Source organism: Cryptomeria japonica, unplaced genomic scaffold (assembly GCF_030272615.1).
Source record: "Cryptomeria japonica unplaced genomic scaffold, Sugi_1.0 HiC_scaffold_391, whole genome shotgun sequence".
Classification (NCBI taxonomy): Eukaryota; Viridiplantae; Streptophyta; class Pinopsida; order Cupressales; family Cupressaceae; genus Cryptomeria; species Cryptomeria japonica.
This window is the reverse complement of record NW_026729212.1, coordinates 881-25000: the sequence shown is the minus strand read 5'-3', so window position 1 is coordinate 25000 and position 24120 is coordinate 881. Positions and strand designations below refer to the sequence as shown.

General features: G+C 62.2%; 4 non-coding genes across 4 annotated transcripts; all 4 read right to left on the bottom strand.

Annotated features, from left to right (window-relative positions):
- Window positions 1–1174: 1174 nt before the first annotated feature.
- LOC131871300 (5S ribosomal RNA) lies at window positions 1175–1293 on the bottom strand. The gene has a single exon (XR_009369558.1). It is a non-coding gene; the product is annotated as a 5S ribosomal RNA (ribosomal RNA).
- A 5904-nt stretch (window positions 1294–7197) lies between these two features.
- Window positions 7198–7316, bottom strand: LOC131871321 (5S ribosomal RNA). Its single transcript, XR_009369579.1, has one exon. It is a non-coding gene; the product is annotated as a 5S ribosomal RNA (ribosomal RNA).
- Window positions 7317–13231: 5915 nt separating this feature from the next.
- On the bottom strand, window positions 13232–13350 carry LOC131871320 (5S ribosomal RNA). The gene has a single exon (XR_009369578.1). It is a non-coding gene; the product is annotated as a 5S ribosomal RNA (ribosomal RNA).
- A 5915-nt stretch (window positions 13351–19265) lies between these two features.
- On the bottom strand, window positions 19266–19384 carry LOC131871299 (5S ribosomal RNA). Its single transcript, XR_009369557.1, has one exon. It is a non-coding gene; the product is annotated as a 5S ribosomal RNA (ribosomal RNA).
- Between the last annotated feature and the right edge of the window lie 4736 nt (window positions 19385–24120).

Here is a 24120-nt window from a genome sequence, read left to right as displayed (position 1 = left end):
GGTGTGCTCCGAGGTGCGAACCCGAGAGCGCTCCGAGGTGCCCACGAAGTCGAAAGTCGGGTTAATTGCATTGTTTTCCCCGGGTGCGCTCCGAGGTGCGCAACATCGGTGCGCACCAAGGAGGGCTCCGAAGTGTGCTCCAAGGTGCGCACGATTCGGAGCTCGGTTTGCCCGGGGTGCGCACACCTTGGCTGGGTTGCGCACCCTTTGTGCGCTCCAAGGTGCGCACGAAGTCGGAGCTCGGTTTGCCCCGGGTGCGCACCTTCGCCAGGGTGCGCACCTTGATGCGCACGCCTTGGCTGGGCTGCGCACCTTGGTGGGCGCCATGGTGCGCACCTTTCGTGCGCTCCAAGGTGCGCACGAAGTCGGAGCTCGGTTTGCCCCGGGTGCGCACCTTGGTGGGCGCCATGGTGCACTCCGAGGTGCCCAAGATTGGTGCGCACCAAGGAGCGCTCCGAAGTGCGCTCCAAGGTGCGCAGGTGCGCGCGAAGTCGAAAGTTGGGTTAATTGTCCGGTTTGCCTCGGGTGCGCACCTTGCGTGCACCTTCGCCAGGGTGGGCGCCTTGGTGCGCACACCTTGGCTGGGCTGCGCACCCGGGCGCGCACACCTTGGCACCCGCGTTTCCTTCATTTTAAATTTTTTTTTTTTACAATCTCTCAAGTGGGAAATTCTATAATCTCAACTTTTTTTGCCTTTTCAGGAAACTTTTGAATGGAGCGCATCATTGGTGCGCTCCGAAGTGTGCTCCAAGGTGCGCACCTCTGGTGTGCTCCAAAGCTCTCTCTAGCTGCGTGCACCTGCCCCGGCCGCGCACCCGGCCCCGCCCAGCTTCGCTCACCTGTCCCGGGCGTCTGGTGCGGAACCTTAGAGTAAGAAACATCACCGTGCACCTTGGCCAACGTGCGCGACTCGACCGAGCGCGCACTGGCCGAGGTGCACACCGATTTCACCTGGGTGCGCGCGCAGCACCTCGGGCGCACCGGGGTGCGCGCACAACGCCCGGGTTGCACCGTGGCCTGTGTGCTCGGGGCGCCTCGGGTGCGCGCTCGGTGTCGCCCCCGCGCGCGCGGTAGTGCGGGCAGCGCACCCCGGCCCGGCCCGGCCCCGACGAGAACGCAAACGGGCAAAAGGTTTATTCAAATAGCATTGCGACGCCCGGCGAAAAACTAAAAAAGGGTGCAACACCGGGACTTCCCGGGAGGTCACCCATCCCAGTACTACTCCGGCCCAAGCGCGCTTAACTGCGGAGTTCTGATGGGATCCGGTGCACTAACGCTGGTATGATCGCACCCGTTATGAGCTTGTCGCAGTGTGTACTTAGCAAACCGCGACCCACGTGCGAATCCACCCCGGCCACCCACCCCCGTCGAGGTGCACACCCTCCCTCGCGAAGTGCGCCCCGTTCGCCAAGTGTGAGCCCTGCCCGGGTGCGCGCACCTTGCTAGGGCGTCGGGTGTGCACCCGGCCCGGCCTACGTGCGTGCACCTGGACGGGGCGTCGTGTGCGTGCAGTGTCCCGTCTGCAACGCGGTGCCCACACACCACCTCGGGCGCAACGACCTGCGCTCACATGTGGGCCGAGTGCACCTTGGTGCATGTTCGGGGCGCCTCGGGTGCACGCTCGATCTTGCCCCGGTGCACCAAGGCGCTCGGTTTGCCCCGGGTGCGCACTTGGTGCAAGGTGGGCACCCAAAATAGGGATCAAGCACCAAAACACAAGTTTCGGGATGCAAAATGGGACCCAAGGACCACAAATGCGTTCCAAGACCCATGATGGGTCCACGAGAACAAAAATGTGTTCCGAGACTTAATAAACAAATATTGGGTTTTAGGAGAAGAAACATGCTCTGATGCCCAAAACGAGAATCGACCCCGAAAAGGCCACAGGCCAAAAGTGGGATGCGAGACAAAAAAAAATGGGACCCGAGGACCAAAATTGGGTTCCCAGGTCGAAGACAGGGCAACCGGACAAGAAACGACCTCTAAGGCTCGAAATGAGTCCCGACGACTAAAACTTGACAAGAAGCACCCATCAGGCACCCAGCTCGACACCCATGGGATGCCGACCCACCCGGGCTTCCACCTAGCACACCTTGGCACCCACCCACCCTCGCACCCAACCTCGCACCCAACTTAGCACCTTTGAACCCACATTGGCACTCACCCTGACCCTGGCACCTTGGAACCCACATTGGCACTCACCTTGACCCTGGCACCCACCTTTGCACTCACCTTGGGACCCACCCTGGCTCCCACCTCGGCACCCACCCAGACACCCACCTTGGTTCCTTGGCACCCACCTTGGATCCTTGGCACCCACCCCGACACCCACCTTGGCACGCAACTTGGCTACTTGCCACCCACCTTGGCTCCTTGACGCCCACCCCGACAACCACCCCGTGACCTACCCTGGCTAGGGTTGGTGCACACCCACCCTGGTGCCCACCTTGGCACCCACCCCATGACCCACCTTGGCACGCACCTTAGTACCCACCCCGTTACCCACCCTAGGACCCACCCCGTGACCCACCTTGGCCAGGGTGGGTGCCTTGGTGCGCACAACTTGCCTGGGCTGCACACCAGGGCGGGCTCAAGATGGCACCCGCGTTCCGTTTTTTTCACTATCTTTCAAAACGGAAATTTTAAAATCTCATTTTTTTTTTTTTTTTGCCTTTTCTGGAAATTAGTGAAGGCAGCGCATCAAAGGTGCGCAATGCTGGTGCGAACCCGGGAGCGCTCCGATGTGTGCTCCAAGGTGCGGCGTGCACGAAGTCCGAGCCCGGCTTGCCCCGGGTGCGCACCTCGCGTGCACCTTCGCCGGGGTGAGCACCTTGGCTGGGTTGCGCGCCCTGGTGCGCACCAAGGAGCGCTCTGAAGTGTGCTCCAAGGTGCGGCGTGCACGAAGTCGGAGCTCGGTTTGCCCCGGGTGTGCACCTCGGGTGCGCACCTCGCGTGCACCTTCGCTGCGGTGGGCACCTTGGCTGGGTTGCGCGCCTTGGTGGGCACCATGCAGTGCACGAAGTCGGAGCCCGGTTTGCCCCGGGCGCGCACCTCCGCCAGGGTGGGCACCTTGGTGCGCACAACTTGCCTGGGCTGCGCACCAGGAAGGGCTCAAGATGGCACCCGCGTTCCGTTTTTTTCACTATCTTTCAGAACGGAAATTTTAAAATATCGTTTTTTTTTGCCTTTTCTGGAAATTAGTGAAGGCAGCGCATCAAAGGTGCGCAACGCTGGTGCGAACCTGGGAGCGCTCCGATGTGTGCTCCAAGGTGCGGCGTGCACGAAGTCGGAGCCCGGTTTGCCCCGGGTGCGCCCTGGTGGGCACCATGGTGCGCACCAAGGAGCGCTCCGAAGTGTGCTCCAAGGTGCGCCCTGCACGAAGTCGGAGCCCGGTTTGCCCCGGGCGTGCACCGCGGGTGGGCACCTTGGTGCGCATGCCTTGCCTGGGCTGCGCACCAGGGCGGGCTCAAGATGGCACCCGCGTTCCGTTTTTTTCACTATCTTTCAAAACGGAAATTTTAAAATCTCATTTTTTTTTGCCTTTTCTGGAAATTAGTGAAGGCAGCGCATCAAAGGTGCGCACCTCGCTGCCCACCACGGTGCGCAACGCCGGTGGGCACCCGGGAGTGCTTCGAAGTGTGCTCCAAGGTGCTGCGTGCACGTTGTCGGAGCCCGGTTTGCCCCGGGTGCGCACCTCGCGTGCACCTTCGTCGGGGTGGGCACCTTGGCTGGGTTTGCCCCGGCTGCGCTCCGAAGCGGGGTTATTGGAGCGCCGCCTCTTTTTTTGTCGGAGCGTTTGGTGGGGTTTCTCGCATTGGCTCTTCCCAGGCCCGGTTGCCACCCTGGCGCGCACGAAGTCGGAAGTAGGGTTAATTGCCCGGGTGCGCACCTTTGCCAGGGTGGGCACCTTACCTGGGCTGTGCACCAGGGCGGGCTCAAGATGGCACCCGCGTTCCGTTTTTTTCACTATCTTTCAAAACGGAAATTTTAAAATCTCCTCTTTTTTTTGCCTTTTCTGGAAATTAGTGAAGGCAGCGCATCAAAGGTGCGCACCTCGCTGCCCACCTTGGTGTGCTCTGAGGTGCGCACCCGGGAGCGCTACGAAGTGTGCTCCAAGGTGCGGCGTGCACGTTGTCGGAGCCCGGTTTGCCCCGGGTGCGCACCTCGCCTGCACCTTGGCCGGGGTGGGCACCCTGGCTGGGTTTGCCCAGGGTGCGCTCCGAAGCGGGGTTACTGGAGCGCCCCCTCTTTTTTTGTCAGAGCGTTTGGTGGGGTTTCTCGCATTGGCTCTTCCCAGGCCCGGTTGTTGGGTGCGCTCCCACCCTGGCGCGCGCGAAGTTGGAAGTTGGGTTAATTGCCCGGGCGCGCACCTTCGCCAGGGTGGGCACCTTGGTGCGCACACCTTGGCTGGGCTGCGCACCAGGGCGGGCTCAAGATGGCACCAGCATTCCCTTTTTCTCACTATCTTTCAAAACGGAAATTTTAAAATCTCGTTTTTTTTTGCCTTTTATGGAAATTAGTGAAGGCATCGCATCAAAGGTGCGCACCTCGCTGCCCACCTTGGTGTGCTCCGAGGTGCCCACCACGGTGCGCTCCGAGGTGCCCACCACGGTGCGCAACGCCGGTGCGAACCCGGGAGCGCCCCGATGTGTGCTCCAAGGTGCGGCGTGCACGAAGCCGGACCCCGGTTTGCCCCGGGTGCGCACCTCGCGTGCACCTTGGTGCGCACACCTTGGCTGGGTTGCGCGGCCTGGTGGGCACCATGGTGCGCACCAAGGAGCGCTCCAAAGTGTGCTCCAAGGTGCGGCGTGCACGAAGTCCTAGCCCGGTTTGCCCCGGGTGCGCACCTTCGCCGCGGTGGGCACCATGGCGTGCACGAAGTCGGAGCCCGGTTTGCCCCGGGTGCGCACCTCGCGTGCACCTTCGCCGGGGTGGGCACCTCGGCTGGGTTGCGCGCCCTGGTGCGCACCAAGGAGCGCTCCGAAGTGTGCTCCAAGGTGCGGCGTGCACGAAGTCGGAGCCCGGTTTGCCCCGGGTGCGCACCTTCGCCGCGGTGGGCACCCTGGTGCGCACCATGGCGTGCACGAAGTCGGAGCCCGGTTTGCCCCGGGTGCGCACCTCGCGTGCACCTTCGGCGGGGTTGCGCGCCCTGGTGCGCACCAAGGAGCGCTCCGAAGTGTGCTCCAAGGTGCGGCGTGCACGAAGTCGGAGCCCGGTTTGCCCCGGGTGCGCACCTCGCGTGCACCTTCGGCGGGGTTGCGCGCCCTGGTGGGCACCATGGTGCGCACCAAGGAGCGCTCCGAAGTGTGCTCCAAGGTGCGGCGTGCACGAAGTCGGAGCCCGGTTTGCCCCGGGTGCGCACCTCGCGTGCACCTTCGCCGCGGTGGGCACCATGGCGTGCACGAAGTCGGAGCCCGGTTTGCCCCGGGTGCGCACCTCGCGTGCACCTTCGCCGGGGTGGGCACCTCGGCTGGGTTGCGCGCCCTGGTGCGCACCAAGGAGCGCTCCGAAGTGTGCTCCAAGGTGCGGCGTGCACGAAGTCGGAGCCCGGTTTGCCCCGGGTGCGCACCTCGCGTGCACCTTCGCCGCGGTGGGCACCATGGCGTGCACGAAGTCGGAGCCCGGTTTGCCCCGGGTGCGCACCCCGCGTGCACCTTCGCCGGGGTGGGCACCTCGGCTGGGTTGCGCGCCCTGGTGCGCACCAAGGAGCGCTCCGAAGTGTGCTCCAAGGTGCGGCGTGCACGAAGTCGGAGCCCGGTTTGCCCCGGGTGCGCACCTTCGCCGCGGTGGGCACCTTGGCTGGGTTGGGCACCATTGAGCGCTCCGAAGTGTGCTCCAAGGTGCGCACCATGGCCCTCCAAGGTGCGCAGCATGGCGTGCACGAAGTCGGAGCCCGGTTTGCCCCGGGTGCGCACCTCGCGTGCACCTTCGCCAGGGTGGGCACCTCGGTGCGCACACCTTCTCAATGTTTTCTTGCCTTTTCTGGAAATTGGTGAAGGCAGCGCATCAAAGGTGCGCACCTCGGTGTGCTCCGAGGTGCGAACCCGAGAGCGCTCCGAGGTGCCCACGAAGTCGAAAGTCGGGTTAATTGCATTGTTTTCCCCGGGTGCGCTCCGAGGTGCGCAACATCGGTGCGCACCAAGGAGGGCTCCGAAGTGTGCTCCAAGGTGCGCACGATTCGGAGCTCGGTTTGCCCGGGGTGCGCACACCTTGGCTGGGTTGCGCACCCTTTGTGCGCTCCAAGGTGCGCACGAAGTCGGAGCTCGGTTTGCCCCGGGTGCGCACCTTCGCCAGGGTGCGCACCTTGATGCGCACGCCTTGGCTGGGCTGCGCACCTTGGTGGGCGCCATGGTGCGCACCTTTCGTGCGCTCCAAGGTGCGCACGAAGTCGGAGCTCGGTTTGCCCCGGGTGCGCACCTTGGTGGGCGCCATGGTGCACTCCGAGGTGCCCAAGATTGGTGCGCACCAAGGAGCGCTCCGAAGTGCGCTCCAAGGTGCGCAGGTGCGCGCGAAGTCGAAAGTTGGGTTAATTGTCCGGTTTGCCTCGGGTGCGCACCTTGCGTGCACCTTCGCCAGGGTGGGCGCCTTGGTGCGCACACCTTGGCTGGGCTGCGCACCCGGGCGCGCACACCTTGGCACCCGCGTTTCCTTCATTTTAAATTTTTTTTTTTTACAATCTCTCAAGTGGGAAATTCTATAATCTCAACTTTTTTTGCCTTTTCAGGAAACTTTTGAATGGAGCGCATCATTGGTGCGCTCCGAAGTGTGCTCCAAGGTGCGCACCTCTGGTGTGCTCCAAAGCTCTCTCCAGCTGCGTGCACCTGCCCCGGCCGCGCACCCGGCCCCGCCCAGCTTCGCTCACCTGTCCCGGGCGTCTGGTGCGGAACCTTAGAGTAAGAAACATCACCGTGCACCTTGGCCAACGTGCGCGACTCGACCGAGCGCGCACTGGCCGAGGTGCACACCGATTTCACCTGGGTGCGCGCGCAGCACCTCGGGCGCACCGGGGTGCGCGCACAACGCCCGGGTTGCACCGTGGCCTGTGTGCTCGGGGCGCCTCGGGTGCGCGCTCGGTGTCGCCCCCGCGCGCGCGGTAGTGCGGGCAGCGCACCCCGGCCCGGCCCGGCCCCGACGAGAACGCAAACGGGCAAAAGGTTTATTCAAATAGCATTGCGACGCCCGGCGAAAAACTAAGAAAGGGTGCAACACCGGGACTTCCCGGGAGGTCACCCATCCCAGTACTACTCCGGCCCAAGCGCGCTTAACTGCGGAGTTCTGATGGGATCCGGTGCACTAACGCTGGTATGATCGCACCCGTTATGAGCTTGTCGCAGTGTGTACTTAGCAAACCGCGACCCACGTGCGAATCCACCCCGGCCACCCACCCCCGTCGAGGTGCACACCCTCCCTCGCGAAGTGCGCCCCGTTCGCCAAGTGTGAGCCCTGCCCGGGTGCGCGCACCTTGCTAGGGCGTCGGGTGTGCACCCGGCCCGGCCTACGTGCGTGCACCTGGACGGGGCGTCGTGTGCGTGCAGTGTCCCGTCTGCAACGCGGTGCCCACACACCACCTCGGGCGCAACGACCTGCGCTCACATGTGGGCCGAGTGCACCTTGGTGCATGTTCGGGGCGCCTCGGGTGCACGCTCGATCTTGCCCCGGTGCACCAAGGCGCTCGGTTTGCCCCGGGTGCGCACTTGGTGCAAGGTGGGCACCCAAAATAGGGATCAAGCACCAAAACACAAGTTTCGGGATGCAAAATGGGACCCAAGGACCACAAATGCGTTCCAAGACCCATGATGGGTCCACGAGAACAAAAATGTGTTCCGAGACTTAATAAACAAATATTGGGTTTTAGGAGAAGAAACATGCTCTGATGCCCAAAACGAGAATCGACCCCGAAAAGGCCACAGGCCAAAAGTGGGATGCGAGACAAAAAAAAATGGGACCCGAGGACCAAAATTGGGTTCCCAGGTCGAAGACAGGGCAACCGGACAAGAAACGACCTCTAAGGCTCGAAATGAGTCCCGACGACTAAAACTTGACAAGAAGCACCCATCAGGCACCCAACTCGACACCCATGGGATGCCGACCCACCCGGGCTTCCACCTAGCACACCTTGGCACCCACCCACCCTCGCACCCAACCTCGCACCCAACTTAGCACCTTTGAACCCACATTGGCACTCACCCTGACCCTGGCACCTTGGAACCCACATTGGCACTCACCTTGACCCTGGCACCCACCTTTGCACTCACCTTGGGACCCACCCTGGCTCCCACCTCGGCACCCACCCAGACACCCACCTTGGTTCCTTGGCACCCACCTTGGATCCTTGGCACCCACCCCGACACCCACCTTGGCACGCAACTTGGCTACTTGCCACCCACCTTGGCTCCTTGACGCCCACCCCGACAACCACCCCGTGACCTACCCTGGCTAGGGTTGGTGCACACCCACCCTGGTGCCCACCTTGGCACCCACCCCATGACCCACCTTGGCACGCACCTTAGTACCCACCCCGTTACCCACCCTAGGACCCACCCCGTGACCCACCTTGGCCAGGGTGGGTGCCTTGGTGCGCACAACTTGCCTGGGCTGCACACCAGGGCGGGCTCAAGATGGCACCCGCGTTCCGTTTTTTTCACTATCTTTCAAAACGGAAATTTTAAAATCTCGTTTTTTTTTTTTTTTTGCCTTTTCTGGAAATTAGTGAAGGCAGCGCATCAAAGGTGCGCAATGCTGGTGCGAACCCGGGAGCGCTCCGATGTGTGCTCCAAGGTGCGGCGTGCACGAAGTCCGAGCCCGGCTTGCCCCGGGTGCGCACCTCGCGTGCACCTTCGCCGGGGTGAGCACCTTGGCTGGGTTGCGCGCCCTGGTGCGCACCAAGGAGCGCTCTGAAGTGTGCTCCAAGGTGCGGCGTGCACGAAGTCGGAGCTCGGTTTGCCCCGGGTGTGCACCTCGGGTGCGCACCTCGCGTGCACCTTCGCTGCGGTGGGCACCTTGGCTGGGTTGCGCGCCTTGGTGGGCACCATGCAGTGCACGAAGTCGGAGCCCGGTTTGCCCCGGGCGCGCACCTCCGCCAGGGTGGGCACCTTGGTGCGCACAACTTGCCTGGGCTGCGCACCAGGAAGGGCTCAAGATGGCACCCGCGTTCCGTTTTTTTCACTATCTTTCAGAACGGAAATTTTAAAATATCGTTTTTTTTTGCCTTTTCTGGAAATTAGTGAAGGCAGCGCATCAAAGGTGCGCAACGCTGGTGCGAACCTGGGAGCGCTCCGATGTGTGCTCCAAGGTGCGGCGTGCACGAAGTCGGAGCCCGGTTTGCCCCGGGTGCGCCCTGGTGGGCACCATGGTGCGCACCAAGGAGCGCTCCGAAGTGTGCTCCAAGGTGCGGCCTGCACGAAGTCGGAGCCCGGTTTGCCCCGGGCGTGCACCGCGGGTGGGCACCTTGGTGCGCATGCCTTGCCTGGGCTGCGCACCAGGGCGGGCTCAAGATGGCACCCGCGTTCCGTTTTTTTCACTATCTTTCAAAACGGAAATTTTAAAATCTCATTTTTTTTTGCCTTTTCTGGAAATTAGTGAAGGCAGCGCATCAAAGGTGCGCACCTCGCTGCCCACCACGGTGCGCAACGCCGGTGGGCACCCGGGAGTGCTTCGAAGTGTGCTCCAAGGTGCTGCGTGCACGTTGTCGGAGCCCGGTTTGCCCCGGGTGCGCACCTCGCGTGCACCTTCGTCGGGGTGGGCACCTTGGCTGGGTTTGCCCCGGCTGCGCTCCGAAGCGGGGTTATTGGAGCGCCGCCTCTTTTTTTGTCGGAGCGTTTGGTGGGGTTTCTCGCATTGGCTCTTCCCAGGCCCGGTTGCCACCCTGGCGCGCACGAAGTCGGAAGTAGGGTTAATTGCCCGGGTGCGCACCTTTGCCAGGGTGGGCACCTTACCTGGGCTGTGCACCAGGGCGGGCTCAAGATGGCACCCGCGTTCCGTTTTTTTCACTATCTTTCAAAACGGAAATTTTAAAATCTCCTCTTTTTTTTGCCTTTTCTGGAAATTAGTGAAGGCAGCGCATCAAAGGTGCGCACCTCGCTGCCCACCTTGGTGTGCTCTGAGGTGCGCACCCGGGAGCGCTACGAAGTGTGCTCCAAGGTGCGGCGTGCACGTTGTCGGAGCCCGGTTTGCCCCGGGTGCGCACCTCGCCTGCACCTTGGCCGGGGTGGGCACCCTGGCTGGGTTTGCCCAGGGTGCGCTCCGAAGCGGGGTTACTGGAGCGCCCCCTCTTTTTTTGTCAGAGCGTTTGGTGGGGTTTCTCGCATTGGCTCTTCCCAGGCCCGGTTGTTGGGTGCGCTCCCACCCTGGCGCGCGCGAAGTTGGAAGTTGGGTTAATTGCCCGGGCGCGCACCTTCGCCAGGGTGGGCACCTTGGTGCGCACACCTTGGCTGGGCTGCGCACCAGGGCGGGCTCAAGATGGCACCAGCATTCCCTTTTTCTCACTATCTTTCAAAACGGAAATTTTAAAATCTCGTTTTCTTTTGCCTTTTATGGAAATTAGTGAAGGCATCGCATCAAAGGTGCGCACCTCGCTGCCCACCTTGGTGTGCTCCGAGGTGCCCACCACGGTGCGCTCCGAGGTGCCCACCACGGTGCGCAACGCCGGTGCGAACCCGGGAGCGCCCCGATGTGTGCTCCAAGGTGCGGCGTGCACGAAGCCGGACCCCGGTTTGCCCCGGGTGCGCACCTCGCGTGCACCTTGGTGCGCACACCTTGGCTGGGTTGCGCGGCCTGGTGGGCACCATGGTGCGCACCAAGGAGCGCTCCAAAGTGTGCTCCAAGGTGCGGCGTGCACGAAGTCCTAGCCCGGTTTGCCCCGGGTGCGCACCTTCGCCGCGGTGGGCACCATGGCGTGCACGAAGTCGGAGCCCGGTTTGCCCCGGGTGCGCACCTCGCGTGCACCTTCGCCGGGGTGGGCACCTCGGCTGGGTTGCGCGCCCTGGTGCGCACCAAGGAGCGCTCCGAAGTGTGCTCCAAGGTGCGGCGTGCACGAAGTCGGAGCCCGGTTTGCCCCGGGTGCGCACCTTCGCCGCGGTGGGCACCCTGGTGCGCACCATGGCGTGCACGAAGTCGGAGCCCGGTTTGCCCCGGGTGCGCACCTCGCGTGCACCTTCGGCGGGGTTGCGCGCCCTGGTGCGCACCAAGGAGCGCTCCGAAGTGTGCTCCAAGGTGCGGCGTGCACGAAGTCGGAGCCCGGTTTGCCCCGGGTGCGCACCTCGCGTGCACCTTCGGCGGGGTTGCGCGCCCTGGTGGGCACCATGGTGCGCACCAAGGAGCGCTCCGAAGTGTGCTCCAAGGTGCGGCGTGCACGAAGTCGGAGCCCGGTTTGCCCCGGGTGCGCACCTCGCGTGCACCTTCGCCGCGGTGGGCACCATGGCGTGCACGAAGTCGGAGCCCGGTTTGCCCCGGGTGCGCACCTCGCGTGCACCTTCGCCGCGGTGGGCACCTCGGCTGGGTTGCGCGCCCTGGTGCGCACCAAGGAGCGCTCCGAAGTGTGCTCCAAGGTGCGGCGTGCACGAAGTCGGAGCCCGGTTTGCCCCGGGTGCGCACCTCGCGTGCACCTTCGCCGCGGTGGGCACCATGGCGTGCACGAAGTCGGAGCCCGGTTTGCCCCGGGTGCGCACCCCGCGTGCACCTTCGCCGGGGTGGGCACCTCGGCTGGGTTGCGCGCCCTGGTGCGCACCAAGGAGCGCTCCGAAGTGTGCTCCAAGGTGCGGCGTGCACGAAGTCGGAGCCCGGTTTGCCCCGGGTGCGCACCTCGCGTGCACCTTCGCCGCGGTGGGCACCTTGGCTGGGTTGGGCACCATTGAGCGCTCCGAAGTGTGCTCCAAGGTGCGCACCATGGCCCTCCAAGGTGCGCAGCATGGCGTGCACGAAGTCGGAGCCCGGTTTGCCCCGGGTGCGCACCTCGCGTGCACCTTCGCCAGGGTGGGCACCTCGGTGCGCACACCTTCTCAATGTTTTCTTGCCTTTTCTGGAAATTGGTGAAGGCAGCGCATCAAAGGTGCGCACCTCGGTGTGCTCCGAGGTGCGAACCCGAGAGCGCTCCGAGGTGCCCACGAAGTCGAAAGTCGGGTTAATTGCATTGTTTTCCCCGGGTGCGCTCCGAGGTGCGCAACATCGGTGCGCACCAAGGAGGGCTCCGAAGTGTGCTCCAAGGTGCGCACGATTCGGAGCTCGGTTTGCCCGGGGTGCGCACACCTTGGCTGGGTTGCGCACCCTTTGTGCGCTCCAAGGTGCGCACGAAGTCGGAGCTCGGTTTGCCCCGGGTGCGCACCTTCGCCAGGGTGCGCACCTTGATGCGCACGCCTTGGCTGGGCTGCGCACCTTGGTGGGCGCCATGGTGCGCACCTTTCGTGCGCTCCAAGGTGCGCACGAAGTCGGAGCTCGGTTTGCCCCGGGTGCGCACCTTGGTGGGCGCCATGGTGCACTCCGAGGTGCCCAAGATTGGTGCGCACCAAGGAGCGCTCCGAAGTGCGCTCCAAGGTGCGCAGGTGCGCGCGAAGTCGAAAGTTGGGTTAATTGTCCGGTTTGCCTCGGGTGCGCACCTTGCGTGCACCTTCGCCAGGGTGGGCGCCTTGGTGCGCACACCTTGGCTGGGCTGCGCACCCGGGCGCGCACACCTTGGCACCCGCGTTTCCTTCATTTTAAATTTTTTTTTTTTACAATCTCTCAAGTGGGAAATTCTATAATCTCAACTTTTTTTGCCTTTTCAGGAAACTTTTGAATGGAGCGCATCATTGGTGCGCTCCGAAGTGTGCTCCAAGGTGCGCACCTCTGGTGTGCTCCAAAGCTCTCTCCAGCTGCGTGCACCTGCCCCGGCCGCGCACCCGGCCCCGCCCAGCTTCGCTCACCTGTCCCGGGCGTCTGGTGCGGAACCTTAGAGTAAGAAACATCACCGTGCACCTTGGCCAACGTGCGCGACTCGACCGAGCGCGCACTGGCCGAGGTGCACACCGATTTCACCTGGGTGCGCGCGCAGCACCTCGGGCGCACCGGGGTGCGCGCACAACGCCCGGGTTGCACCGTGGCCTGTGTGCTCGGGGCGCCTCGGGTGCGCGCTCGGTGTCGCCCCCGCGCGCGCGGTAGTGCGGGCAGCGCACCCCGGCCCGACCCGGCCCCGACGAGAACGCAAACGGGCAAAAGGTTTATTCAAATAGCATTGCGACGCCCGGCGAAAAACTAAGAAAGGGTGCAACACCGGGACTTCCCGGGAGGTCACCCATCCCAGTACTACTCCGGCCCAAGCGCGCTTAACTGCGGAGTTCTGATGGGATCCGGTGCACTAACGCTGGTATGATCGCACCCGTTATGAGCTTGTCGCAGTGTGTACTTAGCAAACCGCGACCCACGTGCGAATCCACCCCGGCCACCCACCCCCGTCGAGGTGCACACCCTCCCTCGCGAAGTGCGCCCCGTTCGCCAAGTGTGAGCCCTGCCCGGGTGCGCGCACCTTGCTAGGGCGTCGGGTGTGCACCCGGCCCGGCCTACGTGCGTGCACCTGGACGGGGCGTCGTGTGCGTGCAGTGTCCCGTCTGCAACGCGGTGCCCACACACCACCTCGGGCGCAACGACCTGCGCTCACATGTGGGCCGAGTGCACCTTGGTGCATGTTCGGGGCGCCTCGGGTGCACGCTCGATCTTGCCCCGGTGCACCAAGGCGCTCGGTTTGCCCCGGGTGCGCACTTGGTGCAAGGTGGGCACCCAAAATAGGGATCAAGCACCAAAACACAAGTTTCGGGATGCAAAATGGGACCCAAGGACCACAAATGCGTTCCAAGACCCATGATGGGTCCACGAGAACAAAAATGTGTTCCGAGACTTAATAAACAAATATTGGGTTTTAGGAGAAGAAACATGCTCTGATGCCCAAAACGAGAATCGACCCCGAAAAGGCCACAGGCCAAAAGTGGGATGCGAGACAAAAAAAAATGGGACCCGAGGACCAAAATTGGGTTCCCAGGTCGAAGACAGGGCAACCGGACAAGAAACGACCTCTAAGGCTCGAAATGAGTCCCGACGACTAAAACTTGACAAGAAGCACCCATCAGGCACCCAACTCGACACCCATGGGATGCCGACCCACCCGGGCTTCCACCTAGCACACCTTGGCACCCACCCACCCTCGCACCCAACCTCGCACCCAACTTAGCACCTTTGAACCCACATTGGCACTCACCCTGACCCTGGCACCTTGGAACCCACATTGGCACTCACCTTGACCCTGGCACCCACCTTTGCACTCACCTTGGGACCCACCCTGGCTCCCACCTCGGCACCCACCCAGACACCCACCTTGGTTCCTTGGCACCCACCTTGGATCCTTGGCACCCACCCCGACACCCACCTTGGCACGCAACTTGGCTACTTGCCACCCACCTTGGCTCCTTGACGCCCACCCCGACAACCACCCCGTGACCTACCCTGGCTAGGGTTGGTGCACACCCACCCTGGTGCCCACCTTGGCACCCACCCCATGACCCACCTTGGCACGCACCTTAGTACCCACCCCGTTACCCACCCTAGGACCCACCCCGTGACCCACCTTGGCCAGGGTGGGTGCCTTGGTGCGCACAACTTGCCTGGGCTGCACACCAGGGCGGGCTCAAGATGGCACCCGCGTTCCGTTTTTTTCACTATCTTTCAAAACGGAAATTTTAAAATCTCGTTTTTTTTTTTTTTTTGCCTTTTCTGGAAATTAGTGAAGGCAGCGCATCAAAGGTGCGCAATGCTGGTGCGAACCCGGGAGCGCTCCGATGTGTGCTCCAAGGTGCGGCGTGCACGAAGTCCGAGCCCGGCTTGCCCCGGGTGCGCACCTCGCGTGCACCTTCGCCGGGGTGAGCACCTTGGCTGGGTTGCGCGCCCTGGTGCGCACCAAGGAGCGCTCTGAAGTGTGCTCCAAGGTGCGGCGTGCACGAAGTCGGAGCTCGGTTTGCCCCGGGTGTGCACCTCGGGTGCGCACCTCGCGTGCACCTTCGCTGCGGTGGGCACCTTGGCTGGGTTGCGCGCCTTGGTGGGCACCATGCAGTGCACGAAGTCGGAGCCCGGTTTGCCCCGGGCGCGCACCTCCGCCAGGGTGGGCACCTTGGTGCGCACAACTTGCCTGGGCTGCGCACCAGGAAGGGCTCAAGATGGCACCCGCGTTCCGTTTTTTTCACTATCTTTCAGAACGGAAATTTTAAAATATCGTTTTTTTTTGCCTTTTCTGGAAATTAGTGAAGGCAGCGCATCAAAGGTGCGCAACGCTGGTGCGAACCTGGGAGCGCTCCGATGTGTGCTCCAAGGTGCGGCGTGCACGAAGTCGGAGCCCGGTTTGCCCCGGGTGCGCCCTGGTGGGCACCATGGTGCGCACCAAGGAGCGCTCCGAAGTGTGCTCCAAGGTGCGGCCTGCACGAAGTCGGAGCCCGGTTTGCCCCGGGTGTGCACCGCGGGTGGGCACCTTGGTGCGCATGCCTTGCCTGGGCTGCGCACCAGGGCGGGCTCAAGATGGCACCCGCGTTCCGTTTTTTTCACTATCTTTCAAAACGGAAATTTTAAAATCTCATTTTTTTTTGCCTTTTCTGGAAATTAGTGAAGGCAGCGCATCAAAGGTGCGCACCTCGCTGCCCACCACGGTGCGCAACGCCGGTGGGCACCCGGGAGTGCTTCGAAGTGTGCTCCAAGGTGCTGCGTGCACGTTGTCGGAGCCCGGTTTGCCCCGGGTGCGCACCTCGCGTGCACCTTCGTCGGGGTGGGCACCTTGGCTGGGTTTGCCCCGGCTGCGCTCCGAAGCGGGGTTATTGGAGCGCCGCCTCTTTTTTTGTCGGAGCGTTTGGTGGGGTTTCTCGCATTGGCTCTTCCCAGGCCCGGTTGCCACCCTGGCGCGCACGAAGTCGGAAGTAGGGTTAATTGCCCGGGTGCGCACCTTTGCCAGGGTGGGCACCTTACCTGGGCTGTGCACCCGGGCGGGCTCAAGATGGCACCCGCGTTCCGTTTTTTTCACTATCTTTCAAAACGGAAATTTTAAAATCTCCTCTTTTTTTTGCCTTTTCTGGAAATTAGTGAAGGCAGCGCATCAAAGGTGCGCACCTCGCTGCCCACCTTGGTGTGCTCTGAGGTGCGCACCCGGGAGCGCTACGAAGTGTGCTCCAAGGTGCGGCGTGCACGTTGTCGGAGCCCGGTTTGCCCCGGGTGCGCACCTCGCCTGCACCTTGGCCGGGGTGGGCACCCTGGCTGGGTTTGCCCAGGGTGCGCTCCGAAGCGGGGTTACTGGAGCGCCCCCTCTTTTTTTGTCAGAGCGTTTGGTGGGGTTTCTCGCATTGGCTCTTCCCAGGCCCGGTTGTTGGGTGCGCTCCCACCCTGGCGCGCGCGAAGTTGGAAGTTGGGTTAATTGCCCGGGCGCGCACCTTCGCCAGGGTGGGCACCTTGGTGCGCACACCTTGGCTGGGCTGCGCACCAGGGCGGGCTCAAGATGGCACCAGCATTCCCTTTTTCTCACTATCTTTCAAAACGGAAATTTTAAAATCTCGTTTTCTTTTGCCTTTTATGGAAATTAGTGAAGGCATCGCATCAAAGGTGCGCACCTCGCTGCCCACCTTGGTGTGCTCCGAGGTGCCCACCACGGTGCGCTCCGAGGTGCCCACCACGGTGCGCAACGCCGGTGCGAACCCGGGAGCGCCCCGATGTGTGCTCCAAGGTGCGGCGTGCACGAAGCCGGACCCCGGTTTGCCCCGGGTGCGCACCTCGCGTGCACCTTGGTGCGCACACCTTGGCTGGGTTGCGCGGCCTGGTGGGCACCATGGTGCGCACCAAGGAGCGCTCCGAAGTGTGCTCCAAGGTGCGGCGTGCACGAAGTCCTAGCCCGGTTTGCCCCGGGTGCGCACCTTCGCCGCGGTGGGCACCATGGCGTGCACGAAGTCGGAGCCCGGTTTGCCCCGGGTGCGCACCTCGCGTGCACCTTCGCCGGGGTGGGCACCTCGGCTGGGTTGCGCGCCCTGGTGCGCACCAAGGAGCGCTCCGAAGTGTGCTCCAAGGTGCGGCGTGCACGAAGTCGGAGCCCGGTTTGCCCCGGGTGCGCACCTTCGCCGCGGTGGGCACCCTGGTGCGCACCATGGCGTGCACGAAGTCGGAGCCCGGTTTGCCCCGGGTGCGCACCTCGCGTGCACCTTCGGCGGGGTTGCGCGCCCTGGTGCGCACCAAGGAGCGCTCCGAAGTGTGCTCCAAGGTGCGGCGTGCACGAAGTCGGAGCCCGGTTTGCCCCGGGTGTGCACCTCGCGTGCACCTTCGGCGGGGTTGCGCGCCCTGGTGGGCACCATGGTGCGCACCAAGGAGCGCTCCGAAGTGTGCTCCAAGGTGCGGCGTGCACGAAGTCGGAGCCCGGTTTGCCCCGGGTGCGCACCTCGCGTGCACCTTCGCCGCGGTGGGCACCATGGCGTGCACGAAGTCGGAGCCCGGTTTGCCCCGGGTGCGCACCTCGCGTGCACCTTCGCCGGGGTGGGCACCTCGGCTGGGTTGCGCGCCCTGGTGCGCACCAAGGAGCGCTCCGAAGTGTGCTCCAAGGTGCGGCGTGCACGAAGTCGGAGCCCGGTTTGCCCCGGGTGCGCACCTCGCGTGCACCTTCGCCGCGGTGGGCACCATGGCGTGCACGAAGTCGGAGCCCGGTTTGCCTCGGGTGCGCACCCCGCGTGCACCTTCGCCGGGGTGGGCACCTCGGCTGGGTTGCGCGCCCTGGTGCGCACCAAGGAGCGCTCCGAAGTGTGCTCCAAGGTGCGGCGTGCACGAAGTCGGAGCCCGGTTTGCCCCGGGTGCGCACCTCGCGTGCACCTTCGCCGCGGTGGGCACCTTGGCTGGGTTGGGCACCATTGAGCGCTCCGAAGTGTGCTCCAAGGTGCGCACCATGGCCCTCCAAGGTGCGCAGCATGGCGTGCACGAAGTCGGAGCCCGGTTTGCCCCGGGTGCGCACCTCGCGTGCACCTTCGCCAGGGTGGGCACCTCGGTGCGCACACCTTCTCAATGTTTTCTTGCCTTTTCTGGAAATTGGTGAAGGCAGCGCATCAAAGGTGCGCACCTCGGTGTGCTCCGAGGTGCGAACCCGAGAGCGCTCCGAGGTGCCCACGAAGTCGAAAGTCGGGTTAATTGCATTGTTTTCCCCGGGTGCGCTCCGAGGTGCGCAACATCGGTGCGCACCAAGGAGGGCTCCGAAGTGTGCTCCAAGGTGCGCACGATTCGGAGCTCGGTTTGCCCGGGGTGCGCACACCTTGGCTGGGTTGCGCACCCTTTGTGCGCTCCAAGGTGCGCACGAAGTCGGAGCTCGGTTTGCCCCGGGTGCGCACCTTCGCCAGGGTGCGCACCTTGATGCGCACGCCTTGGCTGGGCTGCGCACCTTGGTGGGCGCCATGGTGCGCACCTTTCGTGCGCTCCAAGGTGCGCACGAAGTCGGAGCTCGGTTTGCCCCGGGTGCGCACCTTGGTGGGCGCCATGGTGCACTCCGAGGTGCCCAAGATTGGTGCGCAACAAGGAGCGCTCCGAAGTGCGCTCCAAGGTGCGCAGGTGCGCGCGAAGTCGAAAGTTGGGTTAATTGTCCGGTTTGCCTCGGGTGCGCACCTTGCGTGCACCTTCGCCAGGGTGGGCGCCTTGGTGCGCACACCTTGGCTGGGCTGCGCACCCGGGCGCGCACACCTTGGCACCCGCGTTTCCTTCATTTTAAATTTTTTTTTTTTACAATCTCTCAAGTGGGAAATTCTATAATCTCAACTTTTTTTGCCTTTTCAGGAAACTTTTGAATGGAGCGCATCATTGGTGCGCTCCGAAGTGTGCTCCAAGGTGCGCACCTCTGGTGTGCTCCAAAGCTCTCTCCAGCTGCGTGCACCTGCCCCGGCCGCGCACCCGGCCCCGCCCAGCTTCGCTCACCTGTCCCGGGCGTCTGGTGCGGAACCTTAGAGTAAGAAACATCACCGTGCACCTTGGCCAACGTGCGCGACTCGACCGAGCGCGCACTGGCCGAGGTGCACACCGATTTCACCTGGGTGCGCGCGCAGCACCTCGGGCGCACCGGGGTGCGCGCACAACGCCCGGGTTGCACCGTGGCCTGTGTGCTCGGGGCGCCTCGGGTGCGCGCTCGGTGTCGCCCCCGCGCGCGCGGTAGTGCGGGCAGCGCACCCCGGCCCGGCCCGGCCCCGACGAGAACGCAAACGGGCAAAAGGTTTATTCAAATAGCATTGCGACGCCCGGCGAAAAACTAAGAAAGGGTGCAACACCGGGACTTCCCGGGAGGTCACCCATCCTAGTACTACTCCGGCCCAAGCGCGCTTAACTGCGGAGTTCTGATGGGATCCGGTGCACTAACGCTGGTATGATCGCACCCGTTATGAGCTTGTCGCAGTGTGTACTTAGCAAACCGCGACCCACGTGCGAATCCACCCCGGCCACCCACCCCCGTCGAGGTGCACACCCTCCCTCGCGAAGTGCGCCCCGTTCGCCAAGTGTGAGCCCTGCCCGGGTGCGCGCACCTTGCTAGGGCGTCGGGTGTGCACCCGGCCCGGCCTACGTGCGTGCACCTGGACGGGGCGTCGTGTGCGTGCAGTGTCCCGTCTGCAACGCGGTGCCCACACACCACCTCGGGCGCAACGACCTGCGCTCACATGTGGGCCGAGTGCACCTTGGTGCATGTTCGGGGCGCCTCGGGTGCACGCTCGATCTTGCCCCGGTGCACCAAGGCGCTCGGTTTGCCCCGGGTGCGCACTTGGTGCAAGGTGGGCACCCAAAATAGGGATCAAGCACCAAAACACAAGTTTCGGGATGCAAAATGGGACCCAAGGACCACAAATGCGTTCCAAGACCCATGATGGGTCCACGAGAACAAAAATGTGTTCCGAGACTTAATAAACAAATATTGGGTTTTAGGAGAAGAAACATGCTCTGATGCCCAAAACGAGAATCGACCCCGAAAAGGCCACAGGCCAAAAGTGGGATGCGAGACAAAAAAAAATGGGACCCGAGGACCAAAATTGGGTTCCCAGGTCGAAGACAGGGCAACCGGACAAGAAACGACCTCTAAGGCTCGAAATGAGTCCCGACGACTAAAACTTGACAAGAAGCACCCATCAGGCACCCAACTCGACACCCATGGGATGCCGACCCACCCGGGCTTCCACCTAGCACACCTTGGCACCCACCCACCCTCGCACCCAACCTCGCACCCAACTTAGCACCTTTGAACCCACATTGGCACTCACCCTGACCCTGGCACCTTGGAACCCACATTGGCACTCACCTTGACCCTGGCACCCACCTTTGCACTCACCTTGGGACCCACCCTGGCTCCCACCTCGGCACCCACCCAGACACCCACCTTGGTTCCTTGGCACCCACCTTGGATCCTTGGCACCCACCCCGACACCCACCTTGGCACGCAACTTGGCTACTTGCCACCCACCTTGGCTCCTTGACGCCCACCCCGACAACCACCCCGTGACCTACCCTGGCTAGGGTTGGTGCACACCCACCCTGGTGCCCACCTTGGCACCCACCCCATGACCCACCTTGGCACGCACCTTAGTACCCACCCTGTTACCCACCCTAGGACCCACCCCGTGACCCACCTTGGCCAGGGTGGGTGCACCCACCCTGGTGCCCACCTTGGCACCCACCCATCCTAGCACCCAGCCTGTGACCGGGCTTGGAACCCAACCTTGCACCCGTCTTGGCCAGTGTGGGTGCGCACCCATCCTGGCACCCACGTTGTGACACACCCTTTAACCCACGCACCCTAGCAGCCACGTTGGCACCCACCTTGGAACACAACCTAGCAACTTGGCACCCACCCCGTGACCCACCTTGGCATCCACCATAGCAGTCGCCCACTTGGCACCCACCTTGGAACCCAAGTTGGCACCCACCTCGGCACCCACCTTGACACTTGTGGACCCACCTTGCCACTCACCCTAGCATCGACCCATCCTAGCACCCACCCTGGCACCTTTGCACCCTAGCACTCACCCATCCTAGCACCTAACCTGTGACCCACCTTGACACTCACCCTCGCACCCACCTTGGAACCCAACCTAGCACCCACCCACCCTGACACCAACCCTAGCACCTACCCACCCTTGCACCCACCCTGTGACCCATCTTGGCACCCACCCATCCTACCACTCAACCTATCACCCACCTTCTCACCCACCTTGGCATCCACCTTAGCACCCACCCACACTGGCACCTTGGCACCCACCTCGGGCAAGGTGGGTGCACACCCACCCTGACACCCAATTTAGAACCAACCGAGCATGTTACCCACCTTGGCACCCACATTGCAGCCCACCCTAGTACCCACCCTATGACCCACATTGGCATCCACACCCTAGCACCCAGGCACCTCGACACCCGCCTTGACACGCACCCTAGCACTAAACCTGTGACCCACCTTGGAACTCACCCTAGAACCCACCCACCCTGTGAACCACCTTGGCATCCACCTTAGCACCCACCCACCTTGGCACCCACTCTAGCACTCACCCATCCTAACACCCAACTTGTTACCCACCTTGGCACCCGCCCTCGCGTCCACCTTGAAACCCACCCTAGCACCCACCCACGCAGGAGCCCACCTTGGCACCCAACCTAACACCCACGCATCCTGGCACCCAACTTGTGACCCACCTTGGAACCCACCCTAGTACCCACCTTTGAACCCACTATATCACCAACCCACCTTGGCACCCACCCTATGACCCTCTTTGGAATCCACCCTAGCACGCACCCACCCTGGCACCCACCATGGAGCGCACCCTAGCACCCACCCACCTCGGCACGCACCTCAACACCCACCTTGGTGTGCGCACTGCGCCAACCTCTCAAAGACCCTATGTGGTGCGCTCCAAAGTGTACACCTTTGGTGCGCTCCAAGGTGCGCACCTTTGGTGCACACCGAGGTGCACACCAAAGTGTGCACCGAGGTGAGCACCAAAGTGCACTCCAAGGTGCACACCAAGGCGTGCACCTTTGGTGCGGTCAATGCAAACGAATTCGGAAGTTGGGGTCGATGTCCTAATCGCTGCTGCAGACTACACGTATGAGAATCGGACAAATAGCTTTATATAGGGGAGGTGTTGCGTTTGATGGGTCGACTCCCCTGGTTGTGTGCACTGCACCAACTTCAAAGACCCTGTCTTGTTTAAGAAGTCAAAAGTTGGGGTGGATGTCCTAATCATTGCTGCAGTCTACGCATGTATGAGAATCAGACAAATAGCTTATATAGGGGAGGTGTTGCATTCGGTGGGTTGACTCCCCTGGTTGTGCGCACTGCGCCAACCTCAAAGACCCCGCATAGCAGAAGAAGTCGGAAGTCGGATTTTGGTGAGCACCAAGGCGTGCACCTTTGGTGCGGTCAACGCAGACGAATTCAGAAGTTGGGGTGGATGTCCTAATCGTTGTTGCAGGCTACACATGTATGAGAATCAGACAAATAGCTTATATAGGGGAGGTGTTGGGTTTGATGGGTCAACTCCCTTGGTTGTGCGCATTACGCCAACCTCAAAGACCTTGTTTTCGTTAAGAAGTCAAAAGTTGGGGTCAATGTCCTAATGGCTCCTGTAGGCTACACATGTATGAGAATCGGACAAATAGCTTATATAGGGGAGGTGTTGGGTTTGATGGGTCGACTCCCCTGGTTGTGCGCATTACGTCAACCTCAAAGACCTTGTTTTCGTTAAGAAGTCAAAAGTTGGGGTCGATGTCCTAATTGCTCCTGTAGACTACACATGTATGAGAATCAGACAAATAGCTTATATAGGGGAGGTGTTGGGTTTGATGGGTTGACTCCCCTAGTTGTTCGCATTACACCAACCTCAAAGACCTTGTTTTCGTTTAGAAGCCGAAAGTTGGGGTCGATGTCCTAATTGCTCCTGCAGGCTACGCATGTATGAGAATCAGACAAATAGCTTATATAGGGGAGGTGTTGGGTTTGATGGGTCGACTCCCCTGGTTGTGCGCATTGCGCCAACCTCAAAGACCCTGCATTGCGGATGAAGTCGAAAGTCAGAGTTTGGTGTGCTACAAGGTGTGGTCGAAGGTGCTCACCTAGGTGTGCACCTTTGGAGCGCAGGAAAAGTGCCCTCCAAAAGTGCGCACCTTTGGAGTGCACAAAAGTGCCCTCCAAAAGTGCGCACCTTTGGAGCGCACAAAAGTGCCCTCCAAAAAGTGCCCTCCAAAAGTGCGCACCTTTGGAGCGCACAAAAGTGCCCTCCAAAAAGTGCCCTCCAAAAGTGCGCACCTTTGGAGTGCAGAAAAGTGCCCTCCAAAAAGTGCCCTCCAAAAGTGTGCACCTTTGGAGTGCACAAAAGTGCCCTCCAAAAGTGCGCACCTTTGGAGCGCAGAAAAGTGCCCTCCAAAAAGTGCCCTCCAAAAGTGCGCACCTTTGGAGCGCAGAAAAGTGCCCTCCAAAAAGTGCCCTCCAAAAGTGCGCACCTTTGGAGCGCAGAAAAGTGCCCTCCAAAAAGTGCCCTCCAAAAGTGCGCACCTTTGGAGCGCAGAAAAGTGCCCTCCAAAAAGTGCCCTCCAAAAGTGCGCACCTTTGGAGCGCACAAAAGTGCCCTCCAAAAAGTGCCCTCCAAAAGTGCGCACCTTTGGAGCGCACAAAAGTGCCCTCCAAAAGTGCGCACCTTTGGAGCGCACAAAAGTGCCCTCCAAAAGTGCGCACTTTTGGTGCGCACCAAGGCGCTGGTTCGGTCGTTGCAGGCGAGTTCGGAAGTTGGGGTCGATGTCCTGAGCGGAGGTGCAAACTACACAGGTGTCGGAATCGGACAAATAGCTTATATAGGGGAGGTGTATGCTTCGATGGGTCGACTCCCCAGGTTGAGCGCACCGCGCCAACCTCAAAGACCCTACGGTATGGATGAAGTCGGAAGTTGGGTCCGATGACCGATTCGATTAGTAGGTATGCTCATGAGGTCGGAATTTGGGTCCGATGACCTGCCATGTGCAGGAAGGCGAATGTTGGCACTGTGCGTTGCAAGGTGCACACCAAGGTGCTGGTGCGGTCTTTTTAGTCGAGTTCGGAAGTTGGGGTCGATGTCCTGATCGGAGGTGCAAGCTACACAGGTG